We start from the raw sequence: 23,359 nt of genomic DNA, 5'->3' as shown, positions 1-23,359 counted from the left end.
TTCTATAGAATATAGAGTATTTGGAGTCATCGAGTGTCAATATTGAATAAAACAAACAACAATTATATTCTCCAATAACCTAGCTCGCCTGAGAGTGAAACAAATAGATTATGATATTTTGAAAATCACTTTCCCTTTTTTCTCCTAAAATAAAGGTTTCCAGTCACATATTTAATGGTTAGAGGCTAACACATTCCTGATTACTGGTATTTCTAACATTGCCATGACCTAGAAGTCTACATCTCCCATCTGATTCTGATATAAGCTAATTTTTTTATTTACAAACTTATTAAACATTCATTAGGCAATCATCACTTAATGACCTTTTCAAAATTAGTGCTATGCCTAGAAATAACTTATTTTAACCTTACTTTCTTATCTCTACTTCTTCACTACCCCTACACCATCATCTTATTTTCTTTCAATACGCAAAGGACTAGACCACAGAGACAACACAGGACATATGTATCAGGAAGAAGAGAGACATTACTGTTTCTATACTTTTTTATGTTAACTTATTTTTTTTTTATTTAAACTTATTTTACTTAAATTTCTGATTTCATCTTTGTTCCTAACTCTAAATGCAGAGATTAGAAATAAATTCACTACTAGCTTAGATGGTGGTGGCAGATATTGGAATAGGTTCTTGGAGGAAAGAAAACGACAAAGACAAATCCCTGTGGGTCTGTAGTCTCATATGATGTGGCCCATTCCGTGTCAGTCCTTTTCAGTTGAAATATCTCACATCTCCCTTGGGTAGGCGCGACCAGGTTATTGTCTATGCCATGTTTTGTTTTGTTTTGTTTTTCCCAAAATGGAATGCAAAACATTGAAAGGTAAAACCAGTTGTTATATTTTTGAAAGATCATCAAAAGAGATAAAGCTCATACATGATTCAAGTTTTTCTTGATTTGGCCTCAGTAATGAATAATGAAAAAAATTAACAAAATTCATATTGGCTATTTATGGGATTGTAAAAAAAAGCTTTATTACATTGTAAGTGAACTAGTAATGAGCATACACCTACCTATTTCACCTTTTCAACATTTTGATGTGCTTTATAATGTGAAAAAAACACACAGGTGCCTCTCTGGTGGCGCAGGGGTTAAAGACAGTGCTATCAAGCTATTGCCAGGCACTGAAGCACAAGTGATTCCTGGCTGGCAGGGAGCAACCCACATGGTGCAGTAGACCTCCCCTGTCTTGCCCACTGCTCCCCTCAGCCATGTATTTCAGTAGATCTGCCTGTTCTGTTCCCCGCTCTCTCTGGTGAATCCTCTCACCCCCCGCACCTCCGGCCTGTACTCCAGTTCTTGTATGGATAAATAAATGCAATCTTTAAAAAACAAAAACAACAACTCATCTATTGGATCCTATATCATTTTCAGATGAGGCATGATTTTTTTTCAAAAATTGTCACTGTATATATGCTAATGCCATGTGTATACCTTTGCATAGGCATACATAATTCCTACCTCTTCAACATTGATGAAAAATTGACCTGTAAGACAGAATTCAATTAGAATTATACAAGCATTTATTTTTCACTGGTCTGCCTTCGAAACTCCAAAGCTGAATATCACTTTATAAATTCCCAGATAAATTATTTTAACTATATTAAAGCAGAAATCTTTAAACATAGAAATTTATCTGTAAGACACAGAGGGTACATCTTCAGGGAATAAATATTTTAAACATGCCTCTGGCTTAATAACTTAAAAAAAAAAGACTCCTATCCTATCTTTTTGGCTTAGCCTCTCCGTCTTTACCCAACAAATATCATTCACTATCTCCGATTACAAGTAACTGTATATTTATCTCTATAGCTGGTTGATAATTTGGCCAGATTCTGTAACTTTCAAGCTGCCTCTAGTTAACAAAATTCCATCCTTTCAGTGTAATAGCTTAGTTTCCAATCTGGTTCCAGGCTCTCCCACACACCATCTCAGGACAGGCAAAGGGCACTAGGGGGAAGAGAAGAGTAGATAATGTCCTGGAGCATCTTTCCACATGGCCCTTGTCTCAGTGTCACCATTTCACCCCTGGGCAGGGAATTGGCTCTGAAAGGTTTAGATTTGTCTTAACTGCAGGGCATGGAAGCTTTTCTAACAAACCGTTACTGCCGAGATTTTTCAAATGCTGGTGTTCTTGTGGAGTGTGGGTGAGAATTCTTAAAAGACTCTCTAAGGTCTTCCACTTCCAAGTTCCCTGGCCTGGGAAACTAAACTGGGATAATCTGCATCTGCATTTCTGCTCCCTAGGGAGCCCTGCTTGGGTCTCCTTTCTCTAGAGCAATCCTGGGTAGGTAGCTGGCAAAATCACTCAGGTCTAGTTAGCCTCTCAAAGCAACTTCACCCATCCTACCCCTGACAAAAAAGGGCTGCACGTGCTGCTGTCTTTTCACTCTGAACCATGCTGCCCTCCCCCTTCCTTTGGAAGGCACAGGCTGAACAGGAAAATTACTGACTTTGTAGATCTCAAGCAAGAAAAGGGCTATTGCACAAGATGGGAAAGATGAAATTTATAAATGTATCACATTAACATCTTGTACACCTTAAACTTACACAGTGTTACATGTCAATAATACTGAAATTAAAAAAAAAAAAAACACAACAAAAAGAAGTGAAAAGAATGCCCATCTTGGAGACATCCCTATTTCTATGTGTGCGTCTGTTTAGGTGCAATAGTGCACTTAAAACCAAGGCAAAGAATCACAGAATAAGGACTATAAATCCCACCAGACCCAAGATTGTGGCTATAAGCAATTTCAGTAAGATCTGATCTCAGCTGTTGTAAGATTGCCTTAGAATATAATTACTTTCTCTTTTTCCTCAGCTTTGCGCCCTATTTCACAAATCAGTGATAACTGAAAATGAACATTTAATATCCCGCAACAAATACACCCACGCATATACATGAACACACAAATGCATGTGCACATGCCACATATATACATACATAAACATGCATGTATACTATGAAGTATATGTACAGTTTCCTTTTACTTCTTGCATTCCAAATACGTTTGCTCTGTGAGTAGATGTAAATAATCCGTACTTAGAGCAATTGCCATGAAAAAGGAGTCTCTTTGCTAGTAACATATGTTAGAAAATGTTATCAAACAATATTATCCCATTTTCCAGAGAGATTCATGTTCTATGAATAATGTAAGCATGACAATTCAACTTAAATAGAATGTAAAGCTAAAACAAACGTTTGAGTTTGCAGAAATATATGCCAGTTCCCTTCCCCCTACTCCAAGTAAACAGGTTGTACTTAAGAGGGTTTTATGTCTTTTGTGATGTTTTAAGATGGAAGGTTATTAATTTCTAAGTTCATCTCGAGATTTGAACAGTCGTATTGTCATATTTTCAATTCAATGAATTCTGGGGGTGAGTGAAAGCCACATTTTCAAGGGCTTAAAAAAGCTTTTTTTAAACCTTATTAAAATTATTTTTTGATTACACATTATTTATGGCTGACCCATTACTTTCATCTGGAATCATTACTTTAATATGAACTCCAAAGATTTCAGTCTACATTTCCAAAATCTTTTTCTCTCCACCTCATTTATTCACCCATTAGTTTTTAATGCTCCCTTGACTACTTTTACCCCTATTTAAAGTTATGAAGGCTATTTGACTTCAAAGTACTTGACAAGTACTCTATTTCTAAACACAGGAATCTGTTTAAATTGTTCAGACCTGGATTATTTGAACTCCTGCACAATTTTGAGTCCTTACACAAAATAGGAAACATGTTATATAACTGTCTATAGCCATAGCACAGTGAAGTAGTAAGTACAGTAATGGGTATTTATTCACCATCATTAACTTTCCACATTTGCAAAAATGGTTGTCTATATGTTTAAGAACTTCAACCCTAATTCTCTTCTCACTCTCTGTAGGGCATTTGAAGACTGAAACAGTCATGTTATTTTCGTCTTAAATCTATACTTCAATTTACCTTAATTTTTATTTTTGAGATCATAAGATTCAAGATATAACAATGGATATGATAGGGGGGAAAAGGCTTCCATGTTCCAACTTTCTAGATTTCTTGTATTCAACACTTTATTTAAAATTATATAAGAGATGATTAAGCATACATTGTATAAAAATGAAGAGTGATGTAAAAAATATATAAAATAAAAAGAAAAAATAAATTAATTTAAAAATAAAATTTCTCATTGCAGACCCACATGCAGATATCAATCAACTTTACACCATTTAACAGGATTATCAAAGAATTAGATGAAAATATAGAAAATATGCCTATTAAATGTTAAGGTATAATAAAAATGCAAATGTGACATGTTATATAACTAACACACAGAAGATCTAGGCAGACTACTGGGATATCTCAAGGTTAACAGGATTAAATGTCCTAACTTTAGTTAGTCTAAAAAGCAAGAACAGATTTCATTCAGTATAGTGATCTGAGCCTAAAGAAATCAGCTCTGAAATACCCAAAGAAAAGTCAAACAAAATGCAAACAAATAATTTACTAATTAAACAAACCAATAATAATAAATAAAACAGATAACAACATAGAAACTAACAGAAAATTTTGCAAGAGATATTTAGGTTTTTTTGCTACTTATTGTGCAAAGTGCGTCCAAATTGATTCTAACTACACTGAGACACTCTGAAAGCAAAATAACTTTTAGCCAGAAAGTGAAGCATTCCTCCATCAGAATCTCACTGACACATCGGCTCACAGTGTGAGTCTAGAATAGTACAGGTGGTGCTATGGTACAAATGTAGATTTTCTTTATGAGTTTCTCTCTACTTTCCCTGGGAAGGACAATACTATTCTAAAGTAATGCACAAATGTACAAACACATGCAAATCATCCTATTGAACAATACCGGGATACTGGGTATAGAACAAGAATCTATCTCAGCTGTCTGATTCCCAAAATAAGTAAATACTGGCAGAACTTCATCTTGGTAAGGATCCTCTGAGGGTCAGGAGTTCAAAGGAAATAATCCAAGTAATTCTCTTCCAACAAAAAGATTTACACCAAAGAAAGGGATAAACTAAGAGATAGCCATCATATGAAAAAACAACTTGACAAAATTAGGAAATTGGAAAAGTGAAAGATAAATTGTACACTGACCAAAGCCAATCAACTACATACAGATTATTCAAATAAGTGCATCAGATCTTCTTTACACTTGATTTGAAAATTATGAATATGAACAGCAACAGCTCTAGCATTAAAAAAAAAAAAAAACTACTAGGGGTGACCTTGAAGCACAGTGATGAAGGGACAATCCCCTAGGGGCAAGACTTTGAACAGTACCCTGGTTGTACTTTTGCCTGCCTGGAAAGAGAGATGGAAAGAGATATGACTTTTCTCTAACTCATGGGAGGTATTTAACATTTGACTGATAGTTAAGGATTAAAAGGAATATAATTAAAAAATCAGAAACAAGAAATTCTGTGGAAGTGGTTTGAAGACAGACATCTCTGAACAGGTTCAGAGAATAAAGGAACTTTGTGCCTCCTGTGACCTGTTAGCACAAAACAATATCAGCAGAGGGTCTTATTAAGTGGATATGAAAACTTCTTCTGTGGATGTTAGTCAGCCTCTTTCTCTAAATATATCTATCCTTGTGGGGGAAAAAAAAAAAAGCTGTTATATTGGTTGTTATGTTGTAATGTATGAGCTTGGCACAGTAAAAATCTACTTACGCAGGATCTTCAGGCTAGAAACACTACTGAATGATCAAATTATCATCAAATGAGATCAAAGTTGAGCCACTGATAATGCATGATTCTCAGAGAGGGGATAGTTCGCTATGTGGTGACAGGTTGATAATACTGGAACATTTCTAAAACTGAAAAGGCAGCCAGCTGTCTCATAGGAATAGAAATTTACTTTAGATATAGATTTATCTTTCTTTTATACAAAAATTCTGTTTAAAAAGCATTTAACTTTACAAGAAAAAGTGTGTGGCCGCAGACTCACACTTGGAATTTACTAGTATCACCCTAAAATAGGTGACATGGTTGAAAAATGGAATGATATTTTGGGAATTCCTTTACGGCACTACAGTGTGGTGGCAGAATGTCTCTTCCAGGGACAGTCTGGGACAGTCTCTTCTAGGATATGGATATACTCTGAATAAGTGAACAATACATGGTTGTGCTGCTTCTCCCATATCCAAGATTAACAAGTTGGGGAGTCATGTTGTGCCGCTATAAATAGCTCTTCTCACTATTCCTATTAATGATCTTCTTGTAAAAATTTTGCTTATCATCACTGCAACTCACAATACTATTACTTAAAGGAAATTGGTAAAACAAATGATAATGTGTTCAAAATCACTAATGAAATGTATTTTTCTCTAGTAAGGCAGTAATTACTAGGTTATTCTAAAAAGATGTAGATAAAAGTTAGGTAGAAGATGATTAATATAATTAGACAATGTTATAAATTTATCTTTTATTAAGATGATTGGCACTAAAAATTCTTTATATACATTTTTAACTTCTACAAGACAACACAGTTCAATGGCCTTTCATTTATTCTGTGGAATAGGAGCTAAAATAGCTGACAAAAACATGGTTGTTAAGTATCACCAACAATGGTAAAAACACACAAAGATAAAATTATAAATGTGATAAGTGCTAGCACACGATGGTATGAACAAGAGTAATAGCACAACTGACTAAGGATAGAGGTAGAGACAACTTCATAAGGAAGTGACTTTTAAATATAGTTAGTAATGTTAAAGAAACAATATGGCTTCCTTCCCATGTGGGGAAAGAGGAATTTCAAGAAGGGTAGTGAGATAGTGTTGATCAAGAATTTGGATCATACCTAAATTAAATAGCAATTAACTGAAGAAGACTGATCAGAGACTACTATAATCACAATTGCCTTTGAAAATGACAGTTCCAACTGTAATACAGAAAATGAGTTGAAGGAATTAGATGGGAAGACATTGCATTAGACTATTGGAAAGAACATGAGATATGAGATGATATGCTATTTCTCCAATTTAAAAATAGCCAAAACTTAAAGAGGAGAAATTGATTTTGATAAAATTAACACAATTTTGTGATGTATTGGATACAGGTGTGAAGAAGAAAGGTGTGAAGCACGACCTCCTGGTTTCTGAAAATGCAGGAAAGGACAAAGTGATAGATATCTCTGGGATGATACTGAGAGAGAGAACCTCATTTTGTAGTTTGATGGTGTAAAAGGACTAAAGACACCATTTCGCAGAGGGAAATATACTGTATGAATTCAATATTCAATGAGTTGGAATTGCCTTTGAAATAGCCAGGTGGAAATATAAAGTAAGCATATAGCAAAATGGGTCTGATGCTCAGTGGAGAATTCTGGAACAAAGAAACTATCCTTGAAATAACTATCATAAGGACAGTAATTAAAATCTTAGAAGTAGTGCAGACTGCCTAAGGGAAATATATAGAATGATGTTACAAAGCTAAGGCCTTTACTTAGAGGAGTTTCAGTATTTAAAGCCTTGTAATCATAAAGGAAGATGTTAAAAGAGCAACCAGACACATAAAAGGATAATCTAGTGTGTCTGGCAACATGGAAGCCAACAGGAGAAACTGCTTCCAGAAGGAAGGGATGCTCAACAATGCCAAATGTTGATAGGAGGTCAAGAAACAGGAGACTCAAAATAGGTGGGTAAGCCAATACATCTTACTGGATTAATGCGTATCTCAAATAACAAGAAAAGGAAGAGTAAAATGAGTTATGTATTTACATAAAATAAATATAAGAAACCACATTAAGCTTGAAAGCTTTTCTCCAAATCTGAAATCTAAAATGTATACTTTTTTCTACAGATACAAAGTATATGACTAGAGGAAACTGACCTAAACATTTCCCTTTCACATACCTAAATTTCCTGATAAAATAATTCTCATTTATTCTTATTGTGAATAGATGTAGTCCTTCTGGGACATGAATCACTCAATATTAAAGATAACTTTAAAACAAATGGAAATTTGAAGGGCATTAGTTGAACCTTTTGACCAAAAAATGCATACAGATAAGGTAATGGTCAAGGATGATAAGAGCGTGTCTTCTATGTTCTATTTAATTGCTAAGGTAGTAGAGGATAGGAAGATATGAACTAGACCCAACTTCTAAACTTAGAAACACATAGACAATTAAATCTGTTGATACTTCAGAAAATTATTACATGCAAATAAAGCACTAACAAAACAAAGTGTTCTAAATTTTAATTTTTTAAGGATCTATTATGACCGTATTCAAATATACTTAGTAAAGCTTTTATTTGTAAAATAAATAGTTGGCTTATGGGAGCATTGTCATAATTTTGGGAATTTAGCAGAAGGAAAATTTTAAATCAGATGGGGTATATAGATCATCAGAAAAATGATTAATGGCTGTGGTGTTCATATTTCACTTCCTTTTTCATTTCCCTTCAATACATTTTGCAGTGTATTTGGCTTGATATTTTCTCTAGCTCATGCAAATATATGTTTTCTAAGTATACATGTTTCCAAGAAATAAAAGCAAAACTATGAAGAGATGCTTCTGTTTTCTCGTGAATTTATATTCACATTCCAATATTTCCTACAATTTACCTCTTCATGAAAATTAGAATAAATATGAGATCTCTTTTTGTGCAGCTGAGAAATGCAATTGCCATCATAAGCTTTAAGTCTTAAAAGCTCTGCTCTTATTTTATCTGTTATATAAAATGCTAGTATGTTAACATAAAAAAGAAATCTCTAAAATTACGAACTTCATGAATGTGAGAAGAAACAGACTATATGCAATTCAACACTAATACTTAGATATTAATCTTATTTAATTTCTATCCTTTAGGGATGATTTTTTTTCTGGTCACATATGCTTTAATTTCATATTTGTAAATTATGTAAAGTTAATTTACATTTCTGGAACAACTTATGAGAACATATAAAAGAACCTTTACAAAGCTGGATTTGATTATGTAGTATTATTCGACCCATTTTACAAATGAGGAAACCGATGTACTGAGTTAAATAACATGCCCAAAGGCATATAACTGGGCACTGGCAGAGCCAGGATTCAATCCCACACATCTAGCTACTAATCTCATACCTTTAAACATTATTCCACACTGCTTTGTAATTTATATAACAACATATCTACTGAAACTACATATCTGGTTAACAGTATAATGTTTTTTATTTTCTTGTCATTGAATACATATATAGGACCAAATGACAAAGTGTCTATATTGATACACACACACACACACACACACACACATACATACATACACATACACTCACACCATATGTATGGTAAATTCGACAGATGGGTCACTTAACGTGACAAGTGAACAGTGGGGGAAAAAAAAAACACTTCTCAGATGGAAAGAAACTTAGATTTGTTATGAAGAAAGAAAGACTATTTCTGGTTAAGAGAAGGTAGAAGAACATTTCAGACTAAAGAAATAAAATGCAAAAAACATCACAACATGAGAATGGCATGCATGGTATTTGAGGAATTAAAGATAATCAACTATGATTGAACTCCATGTATAAGGAAGTAAGGTATGAGATTAGTTTAAATGGTATGAAGAGGACCTTGAAATAACTGTATGTTTACAATGCAACCAGAACTTTTGAAGGAGTGTAAGCTATGAGCTGGTGAGGGTGACTATGGAAAGTCACTTCCTCTCTCCATACCATAACATCACAAAACTATTCCAAAATGATGGAAAAGAGATAGTAAGGAATTGATACACAAACAAAGATAATGGTGGGGCAACCACAGAAAGCATGATATTTCAACATACTGTAATAGGTGAAAACAACAGAAGTAGCTACAACCAGCTTTAAAGATAAGAAGAAAATAGTTAATATGTCCCCATGGAACTCAAGAACTATTTAAGAATTGATGGCAAATTGCATGTGAAAGGAAACAATATGAAATTAAAGAACCAAAACAAAGAAACTGGTTAACAGATTATATATAAAATAGCCAGATTTCTTAGTCCTCTCCTGTAGTCAACACAGTGAAACAATAACAATATTTTCATTCCTAATAAATATTTATCTGTAGAAACTAGAAAGAAAAAGAAAAGAAACTAGAATCTAGAAAAACTAGAAACTAGAGAAAATAAACTAGAATCAGAAATGTTAATATGAATTAAAATTAGAAGAGATGAAGTTAGAAGAAATCTTAAAGCAGCACTGAAGACAGAGTTTGCATCATGTCCAGAAAGTAGAATGAAATGACAATAAATGGCAAATAGGGAAGAAAATATAAGAAAACAAAAGATTAAGACACAGTAATCCAACATCCATCTCAACCTGATTTCATGAATAAAGAATATAGAAAACAGAAAAGAGGAAATAATCAAATAAATGATATACAAAATTCAAGAACTAAAGAAAATAAGCCACGTTTAAGTGAAGAATCCAAATGTAAAGAGGAAAATCAAGTCATAACGAAGGTTTTCCAATTAAAATGATGTTGGGCATCATCACATCAAAAGTGGAAGCTATAGCAGGGTGGAGAAAGAACTTCAAATACTATGTGAAGTGGGCTTTATTTAAGAATACAATTTTTCACCCAGAAAAACTAAGTGAGAAAAAAGTTAATGCATTTTTAGACATGCACATTTCAAAATTGTTGCCTGCCGTTCAGAATTCTAATAGGAAGCTAATGGATGATGTTTCCTAGGGAAAATACAGAATTAAAACAAAAGAGGAAAAGGCATTATATTTAGGAAAAGTTAGTCCAACATAGGGGAATTATGAAAGAAAGTTCTAGTATGAAGGCACATGGAAGCAAAAATTAGGGAACAACCTATTCAATGAGGGCCACAGGATTGAGTCTATGGAAAGCAACAGAGCTCTCACTCTCAGTCCCTTTCTGGGAGGGAGGGAGGGGTTTTCAAACCGTAGGAATAACATTGACAAACATATGCATGTGGTTCTTGTGTTAGATATTTTAGGAAAAATATATTTCAAAGAAAACCAGGCACAAGAAAAACAGTACATACCTAATTGCATTCAGGAAAAATAAAGGATTATAGAGACAGGTAAATGTTGTTTTAGTGAACAAAACCTATATAAGAAGACGACTAGTTTTTATTACAGATTTAATAACAAATTTAATCTTTAAATAAATCTGGGGAACTAGAGTGACAGAAATTGAGGAAGAGGAATGATGTGGAAGAACCAAGCCATAGTTAACTGATTAGAAATTAAGAAAATACATAAATTAAAAAAAACAAGGAGTTTCAATATTAAGAATAGCATGCATAAAAATGGAGAAAAGTAAAACAGCACCTCTGATATAGCAAACTGTGGCTTGGACTATTGTATCCCTCTTATATTACAACTTGCATTTTGAACTACCTACCCATATTACATGAATAAAAATTAAAATGCATTAAATATTTAAATGATTGCTCTGAATCCTATGAAAATAACTACAAAGAGAAAGACTAGTTAAGAGAACATTATTGGGTGCATATTATATATATCAGGGTTTTATGTGTATCAACTCATGTGATTCTCATAAAATATTATCACTAGAAAAAAATGAGGTTATTGCAATTATCTATGTGACAGATAACAGATGTTTGAATTAGGGGAAGTGAAGAAGGAGATGAATGTTTGACAGATATGTTTTGGAGGCATATTTCATAATATTTCATGTAAAATTAAAGGGACAAGAAAGCAGAGAAATTTAAAGCTATCTCATAGTTTTCAGGTTTCATCAACAACTCAACTAACAGCTTTCAATTCATTAGCTTAATTTTTCAAATTCTCCATAGCAATTTGCAAATATCACTTGAAAAACACTTTACTATTTTCAAATTGGTCTCCTATTCAACAAAAGCATACACATCCTCTCTCTTCCACGCTCTGAGAAACTGCACTCTGCTACCAGGAGGAACACTTGTGAACTCATTCACTGAGGTTATGAAGACCCAGGAGAAAGACAAAATTTCTCTTAACATAATAAGGCCATGGCTAACACACAAGGAAGAGGAGCAACATCAAATGAACAAGATGAATTGATGTCCCTTTCTTTAAGTGCAATATCTATGCATCTTTAAGAAGGAAATTAACTCTCCATACCAGAATATTTAGGATAAAGCTGGGTACTACCTGTCTGCAGATAGCATAAACTGGAATTAAAGAAACCTCCATATTCCTGCTGAACCTAGAGGACCAGAGGTCATCTGTCCATGTGCTGGAAATGAGGAGTCATATGAAGTAACCAAGAGTTGAGAGTTACGATGTGGTGGTTGGTAAGTGTCAAGAACTGTGCGCAATGATTAAGAACTCTGTTACTTTCTCATTGGTCAAACAGGTTGACAAAAAACTGTCCTACTAGGGTTGTTGAACAAAAGTAAATAAAAGTCTTAGAATAGTGTTTTACTTACTTCCCTCAAGTTCACCTAGGACAGCAGGCTTTGTGGGACACAAGGAGGAACCTGTAGTCAAGTGACCTGTGGCCTGTCCATTCAGAAGGGGTGAGATGAATACCAGATGAGGAAAGACCCTCAAGTGGGAGCCCTGGAAAGAGCACAACAGATTACAGAGATTAGACTTGGGTCTTGCAACAACATACTATCTGGTTATATCTTCATTATAGGAATTATTTGACTGACTGTAAGACTCACCCTTGAAACTAAACCATAAACCTGAAACATTCATGAGGGGCGGTGCGGAGAATAAAAAAGTGGAGGAGAATAAAGTGGAGGGTGATGGAGGGTGGTGGGCACTTTGGTGGTGGGAAAACTATGGTGACCATATCTTTTTTTTTTTAACATTTATTTATTCATTTATTTATACAAGCACTGGGTACAGTCAGAAGCGCGGGAGGGTGAGAGAATTCACCAGAGCCAGAGCGGGGAGCAGAGCAGGCAGAAGGACAGAAGTACACTGCTGAGGGGAGCAGTGGGCGGCAGGAGAGGTCTGCGCAGCATGTGGGACCCGCCTCCGGTGGCTGGGGAGCAGCCGGGGATCGAACCGGTGCTGCAGAGGCTGCGGGCAGCTTCGCAACCCAGCACTCAACCACTGCGCCACCGGGGAGGCCCTGGTGACCATATCTTAAGGAAGAAATCCTACATTCGGGAAAAACCAACAAGGATGTTTCAAAATTAAGGAAAAAAAGAATTGTTTGCCCTACCATCAGGGTTAATGTGTGCTGACATTTAAGACAGAAGGTGTTTCTGCTTCTAATAAGGTGGGTATGGAAGGAAAGACTTTGCCCTTTGTGCTAGTTTATTTGGCAGAATAAATTCCAGGCTACATAAAAAATATCCCCAAAACTGAAATACTATAGTGCTCATTTTTATTAAACAGGTATCACCTTCAGGTTGTCTCAATGCCCTCTTTGCTATTTTCCCTCTCTTTAAAATGACATTCCTACTGTATATTCTATGTCAAAAACGATCAGCTTCTTGTGGTTTTTAAGTTACAAAGAGACTTAAAACATAGGCAAAATAGGGGAGCTTGGAATATAGTCAGAAAACCTAATTTCATTTTTAATGACTCATGCTCTTTGAACAGTAATGATAGAGCTAATGATTTTGAGTGTCAATTTCATCATTCGGGAAACAAGAATAATTAGGTTCCTGAGATTGCTGAATGGTTCCATTTTGTGATGCAGGCAACCATGAAACAGCTCAGTATTGGTTCATGGTAGAATTGTCTTCTGTGGTCTATTTAGATCCTCTTTGAATTATTTTTCCTACTGCTGACTTTCCATAGTGCTTTCAGTTTGCACAACAGTATTTATTATTTAAGTAGGCTCTATAAATACTTTCATACAGGGCTCCACAACTGCATTATAAGCTATTTTAGAGCAAGGGCTATGTTCTCCACTCTCTTGATCCTTCATGTCATTTCATTCAAATCTATTGCAGTTATTCAATTAATGCTTATTGATTGTCAGTAAAAAGACCTTATATATGAGGAGTAGCCATTTATGAATCAAAGTACTGAGGTCATAAAAAGAATCAGAAAACATACTCAAATATTGACTTTCTAAAACATATCCACAATCAAAAAGATAAGATTGTTCAAAATCACCATTTTCTGCTATAAAACATATTTGGGCAGAATATAAGACTAGCATAATTTACTACACAGAGTCAGCTTCAAAGTATAGGTGCCTATATGACCAGCATTCAGTCATGAGAAACAACTTTGCAATCATAATTCTCATCACTTTCAACACATCCTTTATTCATTTAGCACTTTCCACTAGGTTTCCTTAGTTTCCAGGTATCTGCATATTTGTTTGTTCTGCTCTTGGAAGGTAGTTCCTGATTCTTTAAATCCTCACCCTTTTCTAGATTGAGGTCAATTCCTCATGAAACCTTCTATCACTACAACATCCACATTCTCTTTTGGAAGTATATTAATGTACACTAGGTGGAACACTGCAAAGAAGCACTCATTAAATACCTGCTTCATCACAACAATTTTATCAAACAAATAATCCTGACAACTCCTAATATTAATATTAAGCCAATTTGTTCAAGAAAAAATATATCACAATTTTGGGCCTCCCCGGTGGTGCAGCGGTTGAGCGCTGGGTTGCGAAGCTGCCCGCCGCCTCTGCAGCGCTGGTTCGATCCCTGGCTGCTCCCCGGCCACCGGAGGAGGGGCCCACATGGCGCGCAGACCTCTCCTGCCGCCCACTGCTCCCCTCAGCAGTGTACTTCGGTCCTTCTGCCTGCCCTGCTCCCCGCTCTGGCTCTGGTGAATTCTCTCACCCTCCCGTGCTTCTGACTGTACCCAGTGCATGTATAAACAAACCATCAAACAAACAAATAAATAAATAAAAACATGCCCTATTAAAAAAAAAATATATATATATATATATATCACAATTTTGGACCAAAAAACAAACTACAGAACACAGAGAAGGGAGTTCCTTAGAGAGTGATAACTGCCATACCTAAGGTGTAAATGACAATTACAAAATGTGGTAAAGGCACTTGATGAGTAAAGTCACAGTGACTTTGATTAAGAGTAGGTGAGAGAGAGTCTTGTGCCTTTAAAAAGGGAGAGTGTAATAAACAGAATAAAGGGAAGACAATTCCCAGAGAAGAAAATATCAAGGCTGCTATATAAGGTATGAAAATGCATGGTTTATTGAGAAACAATGAATGAGTAGAAACCAGTTTTGCATCCTGCTGGTTCACTAATGAAGGAGTTAAATAAATCTTTGACAAATGCTCACTAAAAAAAAATTATACCCTCATAGCTCTGGAGGTCTCTCCAAGGGGTCCAAGAAGACTCACCCTCTGGGACCAATTAACTGTGTTGCTTGAGATGTTTGCTTCATTGCTTCTTTAAGCCCAGGCACATATATCCTGACTCTTGAAGTGAATTCTAATGACAATAAAACTTCCCTTTACTGATTCCATTTTTCATGTCCCATTCCTTTTATTTTTTAGTTTTAAACTTTATTTCTTTTTCTTATCTAAATCTTTGCTCCATTCATATCTTGGCTAACCTTTGGACTGGGCTAATTCCTACACCACAATCAGATTCCAGGGCTAATGTGTCCAATATCAGTAACACTGGACTGAATGCATACGTGAAAGAGCCATTTTCATAGTTTGAGTCTAGTTTGTGCATGGATGAAACGATATTCCCCACTGGTAATATCATTGTCAGGGAATTGTTGTTGGATATAAATACTGTTTATCTATTTTGGATAATCAGATCTATTTTCTGAGGAGGGAAAGCGCATTCAGGGTGCAGTTTCATGTCCTTTTAGTTTATTTGCATTTCTGAGAGCACAAACTATTAAGAGATATTTTATAGCTTCTGGAAAGAGATCACTTTTGATTCTTGCTATTCATTTTGTATATGTATTTATGTCTGCTGTTGTTATGTGTCTGACATTCTAGAAACAGAACTGCAAGTTTCCTTGCACCTGTATGTATTTAATTGAGAATACTTTTTGCTTATCATTGTTTGAGTATAGAGTAATTTTCTACCTCAGAGGATATTAAGAAATTATATCAGTTCTGATTAGTTTATACAAACTAATATTTTCACAATTCCCAGTTGAGAATCAAAAAATAAAATTTTAATGTGTCAGCATTTCCAGAAAAAAAAACACAAAAATTCCTAGTTAAGAATTTTCTATATAATTATCTATATTCATGTAATAAAGTCTTTCACAGATCCCACTTTTGATAATTTTGTTTTAAAATCAAGTTAGTATAAATATTAAGTCAATAATAATTTAAAATGAAGGACCAACTATTGCCTACTTTAGTAATAGAACAATGAAAGCAATTGACTGCCTTGTATATTTTTCCATTTCATATATTTATTGTTTTTCTCTAATGAAGCAATACATTCTTTGACTAGACAGATGGCTCTATTATATCTGTATTCATTGAATACAAAACACAATGAAGACAGTCAAGGGCAGAGGTTTTCGTGTTACTTATGTGGACGTAGGTACATGTCTAAGAAACCATGTTATGTTGTATGTGAAATTATCTTGAGACTTGGCTGGGTTTCACTATGCTTATCCTTGGGACTCCTGGGAGTTTAGTATTGGCCTTTGTCAATATTAGTAATGACTTTGGTCAAAGTAAGGCCAAGATGAACTAGTTAAAGCTTTATAATGTGTCTTGTAAATTTTGATTCAGTCAGCTTGGCACAGATAATTAGCTTGTCTATGTTGTTCAACCATATGAATGGTTTACAAACTGGTTTAACGGATTACACAGTTTCTTCTGTCTTCAAGGTCAGTGATTTATTGAAAACTTTCATCTGAGCTCCCTGAAACCAAGAAAGATCCCTCCAACTCATGTTGGTGATTCACAATTTAAGAAAAAGTCATGTCATGTAACAAAAAAGGGACTGTGAGGAGCTGTACCAGGAAGCCATTCAGCCCTTATCATGTGTCTAATCCTTTGTCCCCAGTGTATTGTATTCTATATTTGAATAAATCTGAGGAGTCTTGTGAGAACTTTCAATGATTTAGACCTGTGCAAATGATGCAGCTGCCCTTCTATATTTTACTATATGTTTATAATGCATGCAAATAAAAATTGTATCTAATATTCCTGATATGGTTTTCACTTCCATAATTATCAATCTGGCTAACATTTCTTCCTACAGAAAAGGCTCAGATGTTTGCTGACATGCAAAGTCTTGCTTCAGGGACAACACAGGCAGTGAATTGTGCTGTAATTCAATTTTTATTTAAATGGAAAATACAGATGCTATTTATTGCTTTTCTTCTGTAGCTAATCTTAGTAACGTTATCCTCCATCTGCTTCTTGATTCACATTGATCTTCCATCCTCCTTCCATCCACAGTAAAACCATTACCACCACTAACAGCCTGAAGATATTTTTAATACAAGTAATAGCTAATATAATGATGATTTCTAGAATTAATGAACTGATATTTCAAAAAAGGAAATGTATATCTCCACTCTTAATGTTTATTAGCATTAGAGCTAATGTTAATTTCTGTTCAGAACATTATAAGGCAATTAAAAATTAGAAAAGAAATCAAGAGACTAAGTTATTCATTCCTTTAACAAGTATGTTTTGAGAATTTGCTATTTGCCAGCTACTCTTTATCTCACCATAAAAATTATATTGAAAGATAACATAATTTAAAATGTACACATACATATCCTCTATTCAGTTAGTTTTTATCATCTATTTGTATATGTACTCGGAAAAACAATACATATCAAACTTAAAAATGGTATCTCCTTAAAAAATGAAAATTATTGAAAGGTATAATTTGCTCAGATATTCATATTTGTACTAGAATTTCTTATTTTAATTACTGATTTTTACATAAAAATAAGTGCATACTATATGGAAAATAAGTGCATACTATATTGAAATCACTCATTTCTTTCTAGTATTTATTTTTGCTTGTTAAAATTTTACTTTGTAATGATGCCAATAATAATGTACACTTGTATTACTAAGTAGAATTTAAATATTCATATAAACAAATATATTTTCTATACCCAAAAAAACAAAACAGGAAATAATGTCATAAACAATTTAGTAGTATTACAATTGTCTGTAATAATATCCAATCCCCTCTCTTTTCTATTTTCTGTTCCTATATCAGTGTCAAACAATTGTTCACTCTTCTCAGACATCTTCCCCACTTTATATACTCAAATAAACAACTTATAAGCGGATTAAATATTTTGGAAGTTAGGTTTGCAGTCAAAGGGAAAATAAAACATTGCTGTCTTTGTGTATTAAACACATCAATACAAAAGTATAGCATTGCCCTTGCTGTAGTTTATTGAAGTTTAAAAATAATACTTGAATAACTAGTCCCTGTAGAACAAGTTTTTATATTTGAGTCATCAGTCAAGCAATACTGGACCTTACCTTTTTTCCTTCATGATCTTGCTCTTCTAGAACTAACCTTTTATTAAATAAACTATCTTTCCATTGATAACACTTTGGAATTGTCATTAAATTTTCTACAGTATTCTTTGAATAGATTAATCTTTTCCTCAGAGAAATCTTTTATAAACTAGGACAGACAGAATACATCAATTCCTTTTCTCCTGTTATTTTGATTTGATGTTTTATTTGTTTGTTTTTAGAGCAGTTTTGGAATAATATTTAGTAATCCATTCATAAAACAACCTCCACATGTTCCATTACTGATTTTCTGAAGTAACTATTAATGAATGACTGATCAGAAATTATTGAGTTTGAGAGATTTATTTATTTTTAAAATTACTTTCATTTGGGTATGATTAGTTCACAACATTACATTGGTTTCAGGTGCACAATGTTATAATATGACATATAGCAGAGATGATCAACATCTTGGTGGGCTTATTGGTCACATATATGTCTTCTTTGTAGAAGTATCTATTTAGGACAATTTTTAATTGGGTTATTTATTTTTCTGATGTTCAGTTGTAAGAAATCTCTATATAGTAGCTTATGGATATCAGTAGATTATCAGATCCATGACTGCAAGTATCTTCTCCCATTCAATGTGCTGCTTTTCTGTTTTCATGATGCATTTTTTCATTGTGTAGACACATTTTTAGTTTGATGCAGTCCCATTGCTATTTTTTTTTTGTTTGCTTTTGTTTCTACTGTCATTGGAGATGAGTCCACAAAGACATCACTTTGGCCAATGTAAAAGAATTAATTGCCTATGTTTTCTTCCATACATTTTATGGTCTCCAGTCTTACATTTGTATTTAATTCATTCTTAATTAATTTTGGTTTACAGTGCAAGATAGTGGTCCAGTTTCATTCTTTTGTCTGACTGTCCATTTTTCCCAGGATAATTTATTGAGGAAATAATCTTTTCTCCAATATCAGTACCTTACTTCTTTGTCATAAAGCAGTGTCCACATGTATGTTAGTTCATTTTTGGACTCTCAATTCATTTTCATTGATTTGTATGTATGTTTTACTTCCAGTATCATTCTATTTTAATTGCCATAGCTTTGAAGTATAGTTTGAAGAGAAGGAGATTGATAGCTTCATTTTTTTTTTGTTCTTTTTTTGGGGGGGGAGTGGAGGGCAGGATTGCTTTAGTTTTCAATGAGCTCTGTGGTTCCAAATGAATTTTAATTTTTTCTTCCATTTCTGTGCAGAATTTCATTAGAATTTTGATAGGCAATGTATTGATTCTATATGTTCTTTTAGATAACATAGCTATTTTAATGATGTTTATTCTTTCCATTTCTTTATCTCTTCTTCTATTTCCTTCTATTTCTTAGAATTTCAGTGTATTTCACATCCTTATCACATTTATTCTAGTTGTTTTACATTTTTGATGCAACTATAAATGATATTGTTTTGTAATACCAAAAAAACAGACTAGGAAATCACAAAAAAGAAACTATAGACCAGTATCTCTGATGAACAACATGCAAAAGTCCCCAACTAAATAATAACAAACTGAATTCAACATTACTTTAAAAGGATCTTACAATGATAAAGTTGGATTTATTCCAGGGATGCAAGGATGGCTGAACATATGCAAAAAATTAAGGCGATATACTACTCAAAAAAAGGAAAGACAAAAAGTCATATATTGTAACAGTAGATGCAGAAAGCATATTTGACAAGATTCAACATATATTTATGATTAAAAATCTCAATAAAATGTGCATAGATGAAACATACGTCAAAATAATAAAGGGTGGGTATGACAAATCCAAAGCTAACATCAATACTCAATGTTGAAAACTGAACTCTTTCCCTCTAAGATCAAGAACAAGACAAGGACATCTACTCTTACCACTACTATTCAACACAGTACTGGTATTCCTACTAAAAATGTTTAGGTAAAGAAATAAAATATTTATCCAAATTAGAAAAGACACAGTAAAACTATTACTATATGCAGATGACATGATAATATATGCAGAAAATCCTGGATTCTACAGTATTAGAATGAATTAATATAGCACAGCAACTGACTACATAGTCAATATATAAAAATGTATTGCATTTGTACATACAGACAACAAACTAGTGGAAAGAGAATTGAAGAAAATACCATTTTAATTGCTGAAAATAAACTTAACAAAGGAGATCAAAGAACTATACACCAAAAATTATAAATTCCAATCCTTATTGTATATTTTCCATGTTTACTTGAATTTTGATATGTGACTATATTAATGCATTTGCTAATGAATTATTGACATTATATATAGAGAGTACAATTAAATTCATGCCACATGAGAATAATGAAGTCTTTTGTTTTGCCTATCTCGCTACTATCTAATGATGTATGGATCATACAGAAATTGCTAATGGTTTTTGCTTAATTATTTACTTTTTAAAATATATTATTAGTAAATATTTAACTTGAGAAATTATGATAAAAATGTACCATTTCTTTAAAAAGACAGTATAAGATTAAATAACCTATATATGTTTGCAAACTTCTCACTCCCACCACCCCTAGTATACTTATTTATACCTGAGGAAGTCCAGCATCAAGGTATTAAAATACCAAGATATAAATTAATTTTCAGTTAAGAACACTTGCTGAGAATTTTTTTTTTCATTCCTGAATTTGATCAGTATTTTAAGAAACAATGCTGATTACACAAACATTTTGACTGTTAGGATCCTCTGGATTTAGATGCATCTGGGTAGAGAAGATATGGATAAATGTAGACTAACAATTATAGGATGTGACTATGACTTCAAATTTTAAATAAGCCATGTTATCACCACAAAGGTGTTCAATTTTGGAAATGTCTCTTACAAATTATAGGTGGTGACCACAGTAAGTTATATCACAGGGTTGCTATTAGTATTAGACTAAATATTTTGTGTCCAGTATCTAATAAATAATATTTACTTCCTTCTTTTAATTTTATTTCCTTCTTTTCATTTCCATTGACTCTAATTCATAGCCTGACGTTCACATTCATATAAACTATATGTTCTATTAAAAAAGGAAGTGTAGGTCACAAACACCACCCATCACTTAAAAATTGTAAGGTGATAATGGCAGAAAAAATAGCAAGAACTCCTCTCCCAACTTCTAATTCCAAAGGACTGATAGCACTAGCTATATGCATTGAACTTCTCACCTGCACTACCATAAAACTGGTGGTAAATTCATTTAGAAACCACAGTGCTAAAAAAAAAAAAAAAGGTCTGAATCAGGCCATCAGCAGAAAATATATTTTAACAAATATCAGGAAAAAGGTGGATGCAGTAGATATAATATCTATGAATTATGGTGGCAGAAGTTGTAGAAGAGATGGATTAAAATTATTAAAATGGAAACAAGTAGTCATTCAGAACACTGGGAAAAAAATATGTAATCTGGAAATGCTAGCTAACATGGAAGAAGAAGTGAAACAGAAAATAAAAAAAAGGCTAATTTTTCTGTTTTTTATTTAATCTACTAATGTGCTCCCTATGTCTTTCCCCTTTCTCCCAACACCACCACCACATACTCCTGTACATATAATGCCTGGCAGTGATATACTTGTTCTCCAGGCAAAAAATTGAAAGGGCTTCCTTATAAAGATAATGAACTCCCTTGACTATTAATTTTTTTTTTGGTTCTTTATACTCTTTAGAAAAAAAGATCTTCATCTTCTGGCACTTAGGGATCCCTTGTCTCAGTGTGGAAGTCAGCAAACTGTCTGCTAACACTGAAGTTCAATTCAGTAGTCAGTAAGCATAGATTATGTACAGTGCTCCCAACTGGATTTATGCTTCATTTTAAAATTTGACCATGCAATTAATCAGGCAATCTAAGGAAAATCAGAGAATAAGCTAAAATAAACACCAGAGAAAAGAAACAAAGGCCACACATCATAATAAAACTTCAATTAGTAGCCTCAGAGTAGTTAAAAATAGATATTACATTGATAAAAATTAATATGATGCTATAATAAATGGTCACAGGGAGACAAGATTGAGGATGTAAACTCTGTTTGAACAAAAGGAAATTGATAGGATTACGTGATGAAGTCAATAAACCGACCCAAATTATAACATAACATAAAGAAACAGATAATATAATAAAAGGCATAAGAGTCATAAAATATTAATATAAAATTTTAACCTTTAGCAAGTCATGTTTAAGAAAGGAAAAATAAACCATGAATTAAATCATAAAAATTCATAAGAGAATTCCTATTGTTAAAGGTCAAACCATTTTTGATTGATAGAGCCTGCTGAATGCCTTACAATACAAGTATAAAGATATATTCCTAGACCTAATCATTAGGAAATTGCTAGCTTTTTCCCACTCTATGCTAAATTGTGTGAAAGCAAGAACTTTGTCTACTTTTGCTCTCTCTCTCCTGTCTCAAGTACACAAAATGGACCACAGTCAGTACTCACTAGCTAGTCATTGGATGAATGAATAAATTGAGTAATCCTTAAGGCTTCCAGAGAGGGAAAAATAAAAAAGACATGCCACATGGGTACAGTACTCCAATCAGCAACACTATAGCTTGCTAGAAGTAGAACAATGCCTTAAAACTAACCTAAAAATAAGTGAAAATATTTTCAGACACCATGGTAGAACTCTCCAAAATTGCCTCCCTAATAACTTTCTCAGGGAGTATTTGAAAATTGCTGCAAGAAAATGAATAAACCAAGGAAAAGAAAAAGCTATGGACCAAGAAACAAATGCATCCATTATCCAAAGATGAGTAATTAAGGGAGGTCCCAGGGTAAGTTTCAGCAGGACTAGAGAGGAACAAGCCCGTGATGAAGCAGGATATAGACAGGTCCAAGAGGAAATCATCTGTGAAGAAAAAAATGTAATCAAAAGTGACTTAAAGATGTGAAAAATTATAGAATGTAACACTTTGAAAAGAAGATCAGGAAAAGCAAGAAGTT

The 23,359-nt window shown here is 33.6% G+C and overlaps 1 protein-coding gene across 13 annotated transcripts in view; it reads right to left on the bottom strand.

Moving 5' to 3' along the window:
• LRFN5 (leucine rich repeat and fibronectin type III domain containing 5) overlaps window positions 1-23,359 on the bottom strand; it is a 268,041-nt gene that overhangs the window by 57,543 nt on the left and 187,139 nt on the right. For 10 of the 13 annotated variants that reach the window (XR_008549856.1, XM_054690104.1, XM_054690092.1 and 7 more), the window contains one exon: window positions 12,413-12,545. The exons of the other annotated variants lie outside the window; for them this stretch is intronic. The gene's annotated coding sequence lies outside the window, so the exon portion shown is untranslated. The remainder of the gene's footprint in view (window positions 1-12,412; window positions 12,546-23,359) is intronic. 13 annotated transcript variants of the gene reach the window in all.

This window comes from Talpa occidentalis, unplaced genomic scaffold (assembly GCF_014898055.3).
Source record: "Talpa occidentalis isolate TD23 unplaced genomic scaffold, MPIMG_talOcc4v2.1 talOcc4.11, whole genome shotgun sequence".
NCBI classification, from domain to species: Eukaryota; Metazoa; Chordata; class Mammalia; order Eulipotyphla; family Talpidae; genus Talpa; species Talpa occidentalis.
The sequence above is the reverse complement of the archived record's forward strand: the minus strand, read 5'-3'. Positions and strand labels throughout refer to the sequence as shown.